Here is a 15,474-nt window from a genome sequence, read left to right as displayed (position 1 = left end):
TCAAACTTTCCAACAAATATTTATTTAATTCATTCCCCCAAAACAGAGATAACATTTTAGAAAACTGAACGAGAATGAGTGAATTCTCGAGTGCAAACAATAGACAACAAAATGTTAAAAAATATGGCACTCTGTGTACCTACATTTTTGTATTTGACTTACCAGATTTTTTTTCTTAATCAATTCCAAAAAAAAAAAAGAAGAAAAAAACAACATTATCCATATTCACAGATACATTTTCAAGTGGACCGCACTGTTCACAGCAGCTACCTATCTCAAATTGTTCCTTGTAAATCTCATTTCAGTAAAAATAAATTCTTCTTATTATCATGTAAACAATGAGGAAAGAAAATCTTCAACATCCACTTAAAATAATTACACACGCGAAAATCGCATCATCACAAAAATAGATAAAATTGTGAATATAAAAAAAAACTAATAAAGAGGAAGTACCTATTTTTTTATCATTTATTATTTTTTTTTTTTTTTTTCAAATCCACGGGGTTAAATAATTAGATTCCAGATCTCAAACAAATGAGTATAATAAAAATAAAAGCTTCTCCAGAGGTAATAAATAATTCATTTATCCGGGAAAAAAATACTATAGTATACATTTAATTCTAAAGCCAGGTAATTTAAACTACCTACACCCACCTGTGTGACATGTCAACACTATGAGATTTTTAATTCACTTTAGCTATTATAATAGCATCACTTTGAGATAATAATTAAAAGCAATTTTATACATGAAACCAAATTATGAGTGAAAGATTTTTTTTTGTTATGCAGGAAAAAATATTTCATCCAAACCCAATTGGACTGTGGGCCAAAACAGAACTGAAGAGCTTTAACCGATATAATATTTGCATCTATCGAACGATAAGTCAGCATAATATCTATCTCACACACCTTAATGAAAAATTAAATTCTGTTAACTATAACGATACCCAAGCCTGAGGATGAAAAGTTCCAAAAAAATTAAGTTCAAATCTCAAGAAAAATTGGGAGAGTACACGAGAGAGTACAGTAGTATTACACTTTATTATTGACTTGACTACCCCTTGTGATGGAGGAAGTGTTGCCAAAGGAAAAGTTGAGCTTTTTTTTACCCGGCAATGGGCACAGTGGCGCCAGCTTTGAAAATTAAAACAATAATGTGAATTTTTTTTTTTTTATTTCGATTAGATTATGTAAGCTTTAAAGTACAAACATAGATAATGTATTGAGATGCCAGATTTTAAAGTATCTACTGTTTATCTTCTTGTTTACAAAAAAATATGTTTGTCTTTAATACTTTCGTGCACCATTCATCTAATTGAGTTGAAATTTTGTAAATATGTTGATACAAGTTTCATGACGATTATAGCATAGGCATAAAAACAGTAGTTTACTTACTAGCACTAATAAAAAACCTGAGTTTTCCAATTAAAGTGAGTAAGCCAAATTCACATTATTTCACACTCTTAATTGTAAGAACTAACGCTCTCTCATTTTATCTAAAATTAAGACCCAAATCTTGACGATGCTATTAACCCTTTCGAACTCAAGCTATGAAAATCAATATTAAAAAATGTTTTTTCGGTATTATCGGGTCAAAAACATCACAACTAAGAAATATGAATAGCAAAAAATTATTTTCCAAAATAATAAATAGCAAAACTAATGTGTTTTTCTCATGTTACATGTAAGTAAAATGCACTGCCTAAGACCACCAAAAAAAGTCGGAGAACTGAGAAAATAACTTTTTATGAAACTATAATGTATGCTACTTCTTCTAAGCAAAAAAACAAAACACTTTCTGCATTAACATTTTTTATATCTTTTTTTCAAAATTATGACCATATATAAAAAAAAAATTTTTTTCAAAAAAAAAAATGTGAATTTCAGTAACTTTCTCGATAAAAAAAAAATTAAAGGCATGATATTTGACTAACTTTTTGTAATAATCCAGTAACTAGGCATTATTATCTTTCAATTAAGCCATCGTAACCTAAAAAATTGTTTAATTTAATATTTTTTACGAATTTTTAAAAAAATGTTACATGAGAGTAACGCTGGGTCCGAAAGGGTCAATAGAACTGAATAGACTTTGCTCCCCTTTATAAAGGCGCTAAAGTCGCTTTACAGGATTGTGTATTCGATACCCAAAAAATCCCTGAAAAGGACTTTTTGGTTACTAAGTTTCACGGTTTATTTATTAATACTGACGACAAGAAGATGAACATTTTGTTCCATTATTGAGTTCAAGTGTTTATTTAATTTCGATAAGGTTAGGTATGTTAGCTTTTAGCCCAAAGTTGTAATTCACATTCACGCCACATTCACTGTGGCGTATACTTGCTTTTTTGTAATGGTTTTTTAAAAACCGAATATGCACGAGTTGGCGAGGAGAAGATGGTTGAGTAAGCTAAAAAATTTAGGTTAAAATGAAAAGTAAAATGTAATAGCTTTAACTTTAATTTTGGAGTATAGCGGAATTATGTTTTGCATGATTTAAGGGTATTTTTTTATGCTGAGATATATAAAAACAACTTTTTTTTATTTTTTAGATGCAGATTATTTTGAGATTCAAGTTAAAAAACATGTACTATATAATATATACCATATAACATATTATGTAGTTCCATTGTTTCGAAATTAAATTTAAGTTATAACTTTTCATTCTTCTCAAGAGAATAACATATTAATTTAATTTTAATTGTTACCTTAGTTTTAAGGTCCTAAACATTAAGGGATTCGTTTTATATCAAATAGAATGAAAAAAAGAAATTCTGGATATACAGGGTGTCCCACAGTCACCGCCCCAAACGAAAACCATGGATTCCTGAGGTCATTTTACGTCGAAAAACTTAAGAGGTAATTTTCTCGTTTTCGTCCCGTTTTCGAGTTATCACGGTCTTTATGATTTTTTTTCTCTTTTCCCTTATCTGGATTTATCTTTGCCAAACTACGTTTGATTTGAAAAATTTTTTTTTACAACCAATCTAGAATTTATTACGGTTTTAGTTTGTCACAAAACTTTTTTTTCTGCGGACAACCGTTTCTCCACAATTTTGCATCAAACACAATTTTCTTCGTTGTTTAAGTTGTTTTTTACACTTTCATATCATTTAAGTCAAAAAAACACGTTAATGTGTATTAATTTTTTGTGCTTTTTATTAAAGCCCAGTTTATTTTCATAAAAAAAAGTTTTATTTCATAGAAAAGACTACTGAAAGTAATTAAAAAAAATAAACAAACTGAGTGAATTAAAAAAAAAATAATTTTTAAATACAAAATTAATTTAAATGGATTAAAACTTTTTCTGAGCCTTATCTTTTTGTTCTCTTCTTGACCACAATAGCTCAGGAAAAGTTTTTAATTCATTTAAATTAATTTTGTATTTAAAAATAATTTTTTTTTTAAATTCACTCAGTTTGTTTATATTTCTTAATTACTTTTAGTAGCCATTTTTATGAAATAAAACTTATTTTTTTTATGAAAATAAACTGGGCTTTAATAAAAAGCACAAAAAATTAATACTCATTAACGTGTTTTTTTTTTAATTAAATGATATGAATGTGTAAAAAACAACTCAAAAAACGAAGAAAATTGTGTTTGATGCAAAATTGTGGAGAAACGGTTGTCCGCAGAAAAAAAAGTTTTGAGACAAACTAAAACTGTAATAAATTCTTGATTGGTTGTAAAAAAATTATTTCGAATAAAACGTAGTTTGGCAAAGATAAGGCCAGTTAAAAGACAAGAGAGCAAAAATCATAAAAACCGTGGTAACTCGAAAACGGGACGAAAACGAGAAAATTACCTCTTAAGTTTTTCGGCTTAAAATAACCTCAGGAATCCATGGTTTTCATTTGGGGCGGTGACTGTGGGACACCCTGTATAGAGCTACATACATAATATATTATATTATATTGATCTGTGAAATATTTATTTTAAAAGTTCCTTTTGTTCACCAGAAAAAGCTTCTCAAAGTTCAAAATATGCACAAATTTCAAATGGACTTGGCCAATATTATTTTGAACTCATCATATGTCAGTTGTTGGACTTGGCCAATATTATTCTGAACTCCTCATATGTCAGTTGTTGTTTCAATATTTTCGTTTGATTTTGTATGCATGAGTCGACGTGTAGATGGTTTACAGCCAAAATGGACACTCATTAACACTATTTTTTTCTTAAATTTTTTGCTGGCAAATAAGATTAAACAATTTAAAATAGATATCTACGTTTTTGAGATATAATTTTTCAAAGTTGTTTGTCGTTATTTTTCCAAGCATACCTAGGATTCGGACTATGTCAGAAATTATTATAACTGTTTTGTAATGCACTATGCCATTTAATACTATTAATACAGAAATAGCAAAGTCAAAAATTGTTGAGAATAGAAGAGACCAAACATTTTTTTTTTTCAATATTTCGTCTGTTTTTTGTTTTGCTTTTATTCATTTGCGAACTTTTTTAATACATGATGGAGTTGTAGTTTTGACCTCATAATCATCCAGCTACTCAGCATTAAGCTTTTTCAACAGGAATTATTGCGTTTTCTGCATTTTTTTGCTTGAGAGACTCCAAAGTCCTTTATGGATGGAAGGAATTCATGCCAGAAAACCAACAGGATTGATTTATAGTTCCATTTTTGTTTAATAAGAGCGGGCGTAACATTTTTAGTTTTATGGCAGGAAGGAAGAAGCCCGCCACCTTAACTACGTTTTTCTAAGAATCCCCTTTATTTGATTTTACGTGACTAGACTTGTTGTAATCTAAGTATTGCTTGAAAATCAACATAATGGGTCATATGCATAAAAAAAGTAAATACTTTTATTTGAAACATTGTCAAGTATGAACGTTTTTTATCCACATTTTGTGTATATCAAACCTAGTTTATACTTATTAACTTCATATTGCTAGTATTTACTATTTTGTATGCATACGGGCAATGTGTAGCTGACTAATTTATTTTATTTAAAATAAGAGGAATTTTCGGAAAGTGAACAAATTTTCAGAATAAGGATGGAATCTTGCTCACGTGGAACTCATGATATGGCTGAATAATAATTGCGTTGCTTGATAAATTATTTCCAAGAATGTACTTAATTTTATAAGAAAGATTATAAGATGTAGGTACATTACACTTATTCAAATAAAAAAAAATTTCTGCTCATAGTTATATAGAAAATATTGTTGGAAATGATAAACAAAAATTCTGTATAAGTTACAGCAAATTTCAATTTCCCATATTATCTACATACATGGGAAAGATTGTGTGTTTGTTCGATGGTTCATCAAAAAGGCTATACTAAATCGTTTTCTTGTACTACTTTACTTTTGCTCTACAAAAAAGCTTATGCTAAATTTTTTGATAAACCGCCATGTAATCTTTTCTCATATTTGTCCACTTTTTTTTACGAAATTATTAGGTTTTTCAAAAAAAAAATTTCATTTTTTTGAATTTTTTATATTCCAAGGTTTTGTTTAGATCACAGATCTTTTTATTTAACTGCAAAATTCCTAATACATTCGAATTTTTCGATAAATTCAAATTACTTTTACTAAAAACTATTTTTATAAATTTTTCACGAGGGCTTAAAACAAAAATAAAGAGCTATTTATCGTCATTGGAAATGAGTTTTTTAAAAATATGTACCTACCTGTTGCACTGAAAATATGTAGTAACTTTGTACTTAAAACTTTGTATAGTCACATGGACTTTTATAGTCACTTGGAGTAGTCGCATAAATTTTGTTTTAATTTTGTTGGATTAAGCATACAAATAAACTTGTTTCTTGCTTCTCAAGAACAATATTATATTAATGTTAGTTTAAAAATTATAGCTCAACCGAAAATTGCATTATTGATGCAGTTTTTCAAATGAACTAAAGAAGACTTGAGGTATCAACTCACTCATCTTAAAAGGGTACAAAATCAAGATCATAGTAATACTACTTACAATCAGATATTGCAACATTTTTAAAAATTAACCTTTATATTTCAAACTCAGTGGCAATGAACGAATACTTGATTTTTACTGTTTTTTTTTTTGGTAAAATTTCAACTTTTTTCGCCAATACTCAAACAAATCTTTAGTATAGTTAAGGGACAACTTAAGGGTCATTTACAGTGGTCAAATAAAACAAGTACAATGTTTGAACGCACTCTTATCAAATAATATACAGTTTCTCTTGCATTTGCAATTTGTATTGTATTGCTGAAGGAGAAATAAAGTTCAAGTATATTAAACTTAAATAGAAGCTTTTTTTGTTTTTGCCAAAATAATCCAAGCTTTCGAAGTTATAAAACAAGAGGGATTCGTCAAAGTATATCCTTTCACTTTAGTTGTGCGAATTTCTCTAAACGAACAAGTTGACTGCCCGTATAAACTACGGATTCTTTATCTCTTAGATAAATCCTTTAAAAAAAAAAAACCTATGCTTTCTTAATAGGATATACTACTAATCTATTTTAGGTCTTTAAACCCTTTAAGCTGCATTTTAATTTGTTAAATCTTTTTTTCTTTTTCGATTTCCTATCAACGTCGGTTTAAAAAATTAAAATTTATAGTTGATTTTTTAAAAGAAAAAGTGTTATATCTTTTAAATAAGTTTTTAAATCTTATAGAAAAAAATTCTTAATGAAGGTTAGTTATGTGATTAAGTTTTTTCTTAATTCAAAAAATTGAAAAAAAAAAAAATACAAGTGTTATGAAAAATTTTCAAATTTTTCTTCAGGCAATAGAAGAAAAATTTTTGCCGTTTTTGTATCACGCCCCAATATCTATCTATAAATAAGGTCATCTTGTGTCGTCAACTTTTCGGTATTGTATTCTTTTTTTTTTTTTCTTGCTAAAGTGTGTTCTATATGCGATATCATATTTGAGAAGAAAAGTCATTGTTTCGAAAAGTATTATAGTGGCAATAGCAAGAAGAGTGTTTACAGGAAAATCTAAAATCTTGAAAGAAAGTGAATTGAAAAGCTCTCATATAAAGCAGAAATACAACTTAAAGCGTTTTGCGTTACTTTTTACAAGTCGACACGGGGTAGTTAAAAGCCAAAATACTATTTTGACGCTTTGCTGGAGAAAAAGAGAAAAAAGTTGCCGAAAAAAGTGAATATGCGCAAATGAATAATTTTTTTTGTTTCATTTATTTTGTTTATTTTTGTGAATCTCTTTGAATGAGGGGGAGTAAGTACCTTTAGAGGCTCTCTGTTTTTGTCCTGCCAAAAGTCAAAAACATGTGCGATTTGTTTGTTTTCATTTGATTGTGATTTATTGTGTAAACAAAGAGAATCTATATGCCAATAGCTGCTGGTGAGAGTGCTCCTTCAAATCAAAGTGCTCCCTCGTCTACGATACATGATTTCTTTATTATTTTTTGTCCGTAAGTGAGAACAAGAATGCTTGTTTTCGAACATTTTAGGTGATGCGAATTTTAAAGCGATTTTTTGCGCACTTATTAAATTGCCTTTAATATGATTAACACAGTCGTTGAATAAAGCAAATAGGGTAGTTCTTGAAAAAAGCCATCAAAACAAGTTGGTTTTAAAATTCTGAATATTGAAATGGAAGAGAAAAGAAAAGTATAAATGCACTCTAAATAAGAATAGTGCCACTAAAAATAGAATAGCTTTTTGATAGTGTGGACGAAATTTGACTAAGTTGAAAGGAATGCATTAAGTTATTTCATCTGAACATTGTTTGTTAAAATAGCGATATCTACTAGCTGGCTTATGAATTTGATAGTAAGGTGTGTGTTTCATGTTTCTATTTAGTGCTGCATGCTGAGTTGATTCAATAGAATGACAGGTGATCTTATCAATGGTCTGGTGTTTACAAGAATGAACTCTACCGGTTTCTGCCCCTTTAAAAAAGGTTTTTTGAATAGATAGGTGATCGAATCGTGTCTTTGTCTGTTTGTTCTAAATGATTTAATTGTAATTGATTGAGTGATGACCTTAGTTTTAATGAGCTGGCTTATCAAATGTTTAAGAAAAGAAGTCACCACCAATTACGTATGTACTTTTATTAGAACCATTATTGGTAAAATGTCAAAAAATTTCGTTAAAAGACTTATTCTATTATGCCTATTGCCTATATTTTCAGTATTAAAAACCATGAAAACTGAATGCAGGTTTAAATGAAACATATTTTAATCAGTTCAATACTTTTTAAAGCTTTTTTACAATATTTTACTCAACTTTTAAGAGCCTTAAATAAAAATTACCCGAAAATAAAACATTTTGCCGAATAAAAACTTTTTTGCCATTATTTCTACCAATTTCTGTAGAAACGAGTTATGGGAATGTGTTTCGAACAGACTCATGAGTTTTACTTACGACATACCTAAATCTTACAGAAGTGACTTACAGGAATGTTTATACTATAATTTTTATTGAATGTGGTCACTCAGCTCCAAATCTTTCTGTTACAAATTACCTACATAAGTTAGAAATTACTCCACGTTACTTGCATAAGTGTTTTTACTAGCATTTTTTTTTTAGAATACGCCTTATGCGATAAAAAAAAGTGAAAGAGTTATGGACACAACATCAAAACAAAACTCAGTTTTTTCGAAAAAGTATAAAGTTAACATAAGTGGCTAAGGTTCAGTTCTGCAGGTTTTAACAGTAGAAGATAGACCATCAGTATGTCCGGATTTGAACCTTTGGGTTACAGCTTATGGTCACGATTAAAGGTCATGAACTGTATGACTCTACGCAGTTATTTTAAATCTCTTAAAAAAAAGTAACCGAAACACTGGGACGAAGTGGACCATAGTTTTCCCGGGATTGTCCTGTATTTCTAAATCTTGTACCGGGTTTTTATTAAAAAAAAAAAAAACCGGGACGAGTCTTACCTTAAGCAGCATTTTTTTATCTATCCCGCAGCTTGAAATAATAATAATCTTATTCTCAATTCACTGTACCAAAAAAAAATTATTTCCTATCTTTCTATTTCTTCTTAGTTCTTACTAGTTCCGTGAAGTATGCATTTAAAAGACCTTAGGACTTACATGCATATAGTTAAAATTATTATTATATTAATGTACATTTTTTCGGAAGCTTCTTGATTTTGTTTTTTCCATGTACGCATCAAAATAAGGGTACACAATTGATTAATAGAGACCACTTAGCATAAGTTATGAGCTGCATTTATGGAATTCAAAAAGAAAAAATATTAACAAATCTCGCAAAATGTCGATTGCCGTAAAAAACGTGCGTTCTTCAGAGGCATAAACCATGAGTTGCACACAGTGATTTTAAAGAAAAGTCCAAAAACGGTTCACTTTATTGTACAGTAGCATATCTTGGGCAGATTGTATTCTTAAAATGGAAGACTTTAGACTTTTTTTTCGCAAAAACCGACTTTGTAGAAATGTGTATCACAATATGTTTAATTATATTACTGTAATTGGAAATCCTTTCATATTTCATATTTTTTTCTCGAAAGAAAAAAAAATTTTTTTTTAATTTTTGTTTACACAAAATCTATATGAAAATTCAATCCCAACTTTTTATCAACAATAATTTCTAGATACTTTGTTTTGTCAGCTACTTTATAATATGCTTTTCGATTTGAACTTCAGCATCTGTTTCGTCATGCTTTTGGTTTTTTCTATATTTAAACTTAATTTATTCATTAAAACCATTTGCTTAGTTGCATTTAAGTCATAATTAATTTTATTAAGATTTTCGCCTGTCTTCTATTTAACAGACCATCATCTGCAAAAAGTTTTAAGAAAAAATACTTTAACTATTAGCATTTCATTAGCATACATTATTGTTAGTCTTACATTGTATTATTCCTTGCAGATATGACTGGAAGTATTTCTGTGTGCCCTATTTCAAACGTTCTTCTTAAATCAACAAACACGTCAACGATTTTCAGTTTAATTAATTTGTCTTCCAGATAGCAATTATAAAGTTTATAAGAGATTCCTTCTCGGAATTCCCACTGGCATTCCACGAAGAGTTGACTCTTTTTGAAATATTTTTGGAGTTGTTTTTGCACAATTCTTCGGTATTCATTAGGGCCAAATGGGTTGGTAATTTTGGTAATTGGAAACACCAGAGATTCTTACAAACAGGAAAAAAAAAAACACCTTCCTTCAAGAACTGCTACACTATTTTGCACAAATGATCCCTAATAATGTGGAATGAATCATACTAACTGACAACACATTCGAATCTTCTTTTTTTTAAATTTTGTATGCCTTTGATAAATGCTTTTAATTTATAAGATGGTACCAAACTGGAATTCAAGCGCATTATTATTGTCTTCAATGTAATTCAGATAGTTTTTTTCTTTATACGCAAAATTTATTAAATTTTTTTTTATTATTATCATCAGGTAACCGATTCTTTTTAACGTTACAATCTGTCCCATACGAAAACGATGGTCTGTTAGTTTGTTTTGGCGCCTTTGCAAGTTGCAACCAAAAATGTGCATCAAAAGTCTAAAAATTGATTTAGTGAGGAGGTAACTACTTAAAATTAGTTGTATCCTGACGCCCTGCTCTCCCTTATTACAAAAATACCTATGACAGACTTTTTATTAGCTACCAAACACCCGTCATTTTAATGCGTTTTTAGGGATTGGGGTAATCATCTGAAAACTGTTTCATTCACCCCTGTTCTATTTTTTGTTTACGAAAGCAATACTTTCGTTTTTAAAAAAGAAGTATTTCACATTTCCATTGTTTTTTAATTCTTTCCAATTGTGGTTTTATAAAAGAGTCTGGAGTTGCTATAACTTTATATTTTTTACGTTTTCATTTCGTTTTGATTTTGGTATACCATTTTTAAATCTGTGTGAAAATCAATTTCGGTAACGAATTCAATTCGGAGCGAAAATCAGAACAGAGGTGATTATGTCATTATTTCAATATTAATGAATCATAAACAAATTTGTATTGCATTCTAAACAACTCCCTAGTTAATTTTCTGTCACTGAAAAATCTAATAAAATGCACGACTGGGTCGCACATACTTGCTCTTTTGGTGAAAGTAGCACTTATCTTAAAGGTTTTATTAAAACTTTTCCGATAATGTAAATAAATACATAAAATCTGTTTTTCTTATTACCTAATGAAACACCGTTTTTAATGATTTTGATCACAAAGCAAAGTATACCATCTAAATTCTTGTATGAAAAGGAATTTTTAGAAAAAAATTTGAAAATCGTTAGAGTCGTTTTTAAATAAAATAATTTTTTTATATATGTACCATGTACCTACATATGTATACAAATTTTCTAACATTTTTCAAAAAAAAAAGTTGGTATGTGCCATTTTGAAAAAAATAATAAATTTACACATAAAAACGAAATTTAAAAAACGTTCTATGCCAGGTCCCAGGTACCGTTAATAACGGTACAAAAAATATTATTTTTAATTCAAAAGTTGGCTCTTATGTGTATTATTTGAAAAAAAAAAAAAATAATTTTTCTATTTCCGTTATATAAGGTAGATACCGTTAGTTTTGGTCCTTTAAGTAAAAAAAATTTAATTTGTCCTCTAGGGAATCACCTAAAACTATTTTTTACCAAGTTTGAAGAAAATCGCTCTAGTAGTTTAGGCAGAATTGCCGAACCCACTTTTTTGGCATTCTCCATCATCGAAATGTCATGTTATCTTGAGTTCAATTTTTTTTCCGAGATCTAAACTTGCTCTATAGTACCTATGTACGTATATCGGAAGTAAGAATTAGTAGTATTATTGGAAAGTGTTATTAGTCACATTTTACATTCTTTTCAAAAAAATATCAATTTATTCAGACAAAAACAACAACTAAAAATCAATTATTCCCTTATATCTCAGATAAGAAATTTGCTGAAGTCTGTCCAGCAACTTAGAGGTGAATTTTTCTGGGACAGAATCTAATTTACAAGACTACAGACTGAGCTTTCCTCGATTTCTCTTGATCAGTTGAAAAATGAAGTGAAAGAAGATTCGGATACTATTTGAAAAATTCGTGGAATGAAAATAACACTCCAAGCAGCAAATAGACAAAAATTCGCACATGAATTTTAAACCGATTTATAATAATATGCATTAATTTTGAGCTGGAGTGTATTTAAAACTAAATTAATATTGTAGAACAAAAATAATTTTAATTGATGCCCGCAATGGAAGTTATTTTGAATATTTTATTATTTGCAGCTATCTACATACGCTGGCGCTGGTTTCTATTTATATCTGTTCGAACATTGTTCAACTAGGTCATATGACATGTGAACCACCTGTGACCTGTGTCTATGAAGAAAGACATCGTGATAGACAAATTCAAAAAAAAAAAAACATATGCTTACTAATCACATGGCGCCACTAATAATAACAACTCGATTACGATATTCAATAATCATAATTTATGCATGTATGTATGCAAGTCAAATTAGTAACAACTTTTTGTCTAATTATAAGTAATATTTAATATAGACAGTTATTTCTTGATATACAAATATGTTTTTTTTTTCTACCTCGAAAAATATTCTGTGTTGAATCTCTCAAATCCTATATTAAGACCATCTCTTGTAATGTCAAATCCACTCATGAGGATACAATCAACTTTTATAATACATCGCTACCTGAATGCACTTCAATAAGTCTAAAAAAAAACTTTAATTTGCTCTAATTATTTTATTTGTCAGGAAAATTTCATATTTGCAAATAGTATTCCATATTTACGTCAAATGCCATTGAACTTTTTTTTTTATATATCTCAATTGACGTGTGCTTATTTTCCAAGTTCATATACAAACAATTCGAAGATAAGAATTAAGAAACAAAAGCCATACCGACTTTCCAAACCAATTAACAATATTTTTTTATTTTATTTTACTATTTATAGTTGTTGCTACTCGTCAATTGTCATGATCAACTTACGACCTTGCCTTTAGCAGGCTCCAAAGAGGTACAATTTTCAAACATTTTTACTATACAGACACGATATGTATGCGAAATAAATGTACGTTTGTACAATGTACAAGCATAGTAAAGTCTGAACTTGGATGCAAATAATATTTTTAATGAAATTATTGAGTGTGCTGAAGCTCATTGTGAGACAGTCTAACAAAGTATAAGATTTAAATTTAATTTTCTAAAGGTAGTTTTAATTTTTATCTGTGCACTCACTTTATACATCAGCAGAAGAACCTAGAGCACACACTCGTTCTAAATGGAAAAATATTCTTCTTTTACAAAAAAATACAATGAAACCCAGTTAGGTATTGTACTTTTTTCGACAGAGAAATTGAGGTTTTGGGAATTGCTTTGTTTTTTTATGTCTCAATAATATACAAAGTGTTAGCTATTAAGAAAATGTAAAGATAAATTCAATAAAAACCAACCAAAAGAACAAGCAGGTTTCGTTCAGGATATTCCATAACTGACTACCTTTAATCAATAAACCACCATATCGAGAAATCTAATGAGTAAAACAAGTTATATATAGCGTTTGTTGATTTCTAATAAGCATTCAATTCTGTTGAACAAATGAACAAATATTGAAAGCAGAAGTTCTACATATGTAGAATTACATATACGCATTTCATAAATCCTTTAAAAATATATCAACAGAAATCAAAGGACCAAACACTGGTCGCCAAGGGAGCGTTCACAGAAGCTAGGCATCTCTCATAACAATTTTTGCTATAATTGTGGGAACAAAAAGAAGAGGGTCTTCATCTACTTTGTCACTGTCTGGCTATAGCAATAACGAGAAACCGATTACTTTGTTAAGCCTTCTAATTAGATCTTAATGAGCTATTGGTATTAAAAATCAAAAACTTGAACGTTACATTCGATGGGACAAAATAGTTATAAATGGTTTTCACCTACAAATCTACCAGCACTTTTTTGGATGTGAATATGCTCACTAGCCTACCATTAATTTGAAAACCTTCAAAACAACCACACGAGAAAGGATTTAACAGTTATATTACAGTTCTAATTGATTCATTGAGTAGATGTTCATTTCTTAAAAAATCTAGGACTTCTACAATTCTACATACATACATATGCAAACACTTGCATTTAGTTGGCCTCAGATATAAAACGATCCAAAACTGGATGGTGTACGATGTTTTAAAAAAATTACGAGTCTAGCCACCTGCGGGTGTGGATCTTAAACTTTAATTGAGGGATTTGTGGTCGCACTCTAGTCTAGATCAGAGCTTCATCAGAAATAAAACAAAACAAAAATGATTATCATTATCTCGACTGGAACCATAACTCTACCTTTCCATTTCTTAATTAAATATAAAGTTGCTCATAGAACATATTTATGTTCTAAGAAATAAGGCAGCACGTGTTGCTAAGTCTGCGAAAAATAGTAAACTACAAAACCGAACAAAACATTGAGCGATGCAAAATAGAAAAAAAAATAAATAACAACAATATTACCTACATAATCAGAACCACCTTAAATCACATGCACCCTAATGATGACACACCAAACAGCGATAACGCCGCCGCCATTCGTCGACGCCAGCAGCTTCTCAAATCTAAATGAAACAACAGAAGCTATCTTAAATTACCAAATATCGTTCATTTAATTGTAATTCATTAGCCCAATCTATCATCATTTCTGGAGGCCTGTTAGCTGGTTGAAGCAATAAAGTGTGTTCTGGTAGCTTTCTTGATTCTTTTCTTATAACAAAAAACTTTACATCAAATAATTGAGTATCATTGGAGAAACAAATAAAAATAACAAATCACAACTACTGCCGCCGTCGTACAGTGTAGTATATCGCCAATTTAACTGGACAAAATTTAAAAAAAAGTTTGGCTACTTGATTTTAAATTGTGATTTTAGCTTCTCAATAGATAGATAGATATAGCTTCTCAATACAATGGGTAACTGAATACATGTTTTGTTTTTTGTCTTTATCTCGAATTAGTAAATTTCATTTTGGATCTTGCTTGACCTAGATAATGTGGTGACTGAATTAACAAAAAACATTAGAAAGTGAAACAAGAGTAGAAAAGAGTTTTTAAAAATTGAAATTGCGACAAAAATATAAGAAACGGAAAGTTAAAAGTCTCCTAAGTGCACCTATCCATCAGGAGATAGTTAAAACCAGTGAAATCGCTTTTCGCGAAATTGAAAAAGCATATTCCGATAAAACTCTAAATGATTTAATGAAATTTTCTTCGAATAAAGGATCAGCATGTTTAAAGGATTTAGTTCTGATCCTCTGAAACCACTGAACCACTGGAATTTTCATCTAATGAGGCTTATCTGAAGGAACAATGCAAAATGCTAGGAAATGCAAGAGTCCAGAAATTGGGACACGAAGACATTTCGAGCATTATTTACTAGAAAAACATCGAAGGTATTACAAACAATGATGTTTTTAATAGGCCCTTATTTTACAAGTTTGCATCACACAAAAAGGAGTTACTTTTTCGTATTATCTGCAGATATTTTAAAATATGATGCTATTTTTTGTGATTGTGAAACAGATTTAATTAAAATCAG

The 15,474-nt window shown here is 29.3% G+C and overlaps 2 protein-coding genes across 3 annotated transcripts in view; one reads left to right on the top strand and one right to left on the bottom strand.

The window, feature by feature from the left end:
* The window catches only part of LOC129917123 (inositol 1,4,5-trisphosphate receptor), a 47,405-nt gene that overhangs the window by 26,985 nt on the left and 4,946 nt on the right, over positions 1-15,474 (bottom strand). The window lies entirely within an intron of this gene.
* The window catches only part of LOC129917124 (glutamate [NMDA] receptor subunit 1), a 31,350-nt gene continuing 22,204 nt past the window's right edge, over positions 6,329-15,474 (top strand). The window contains exon 1 of one of the 2 annotated variants that reach the window (XM_055997484.1): positions 6,329-6,634. The gene's annotated coding sequence lies outside the window, so the exon portion shown is untranslated. Of the gene's footprint in view, positions 6,635-6,725; positions 7,103-15,474 lie in introns of those variants that run through there. The other variant, XM_055997485.1, reaches the window with a different exon arrangement.

Source organism: Episyrphus balteatus, chromosome 3 (genome assembly GCF_945859705.1).
Source record: "Episyrphus balteatus chromosome 3, idEpiBalt1.1, whole genome shotgun sequence".
Classification (NCBI taxonomy): Eukaryota; Metazoa; Arthropoda; class Insecta; order Diptera; family Syrphidae; genus Episyrphus; species Episyrphus balteatus.
Note: the sequence above shows the minus strand (reverse complement) of the source record. Positions and strands in the feature narration are given on the sequence as shown.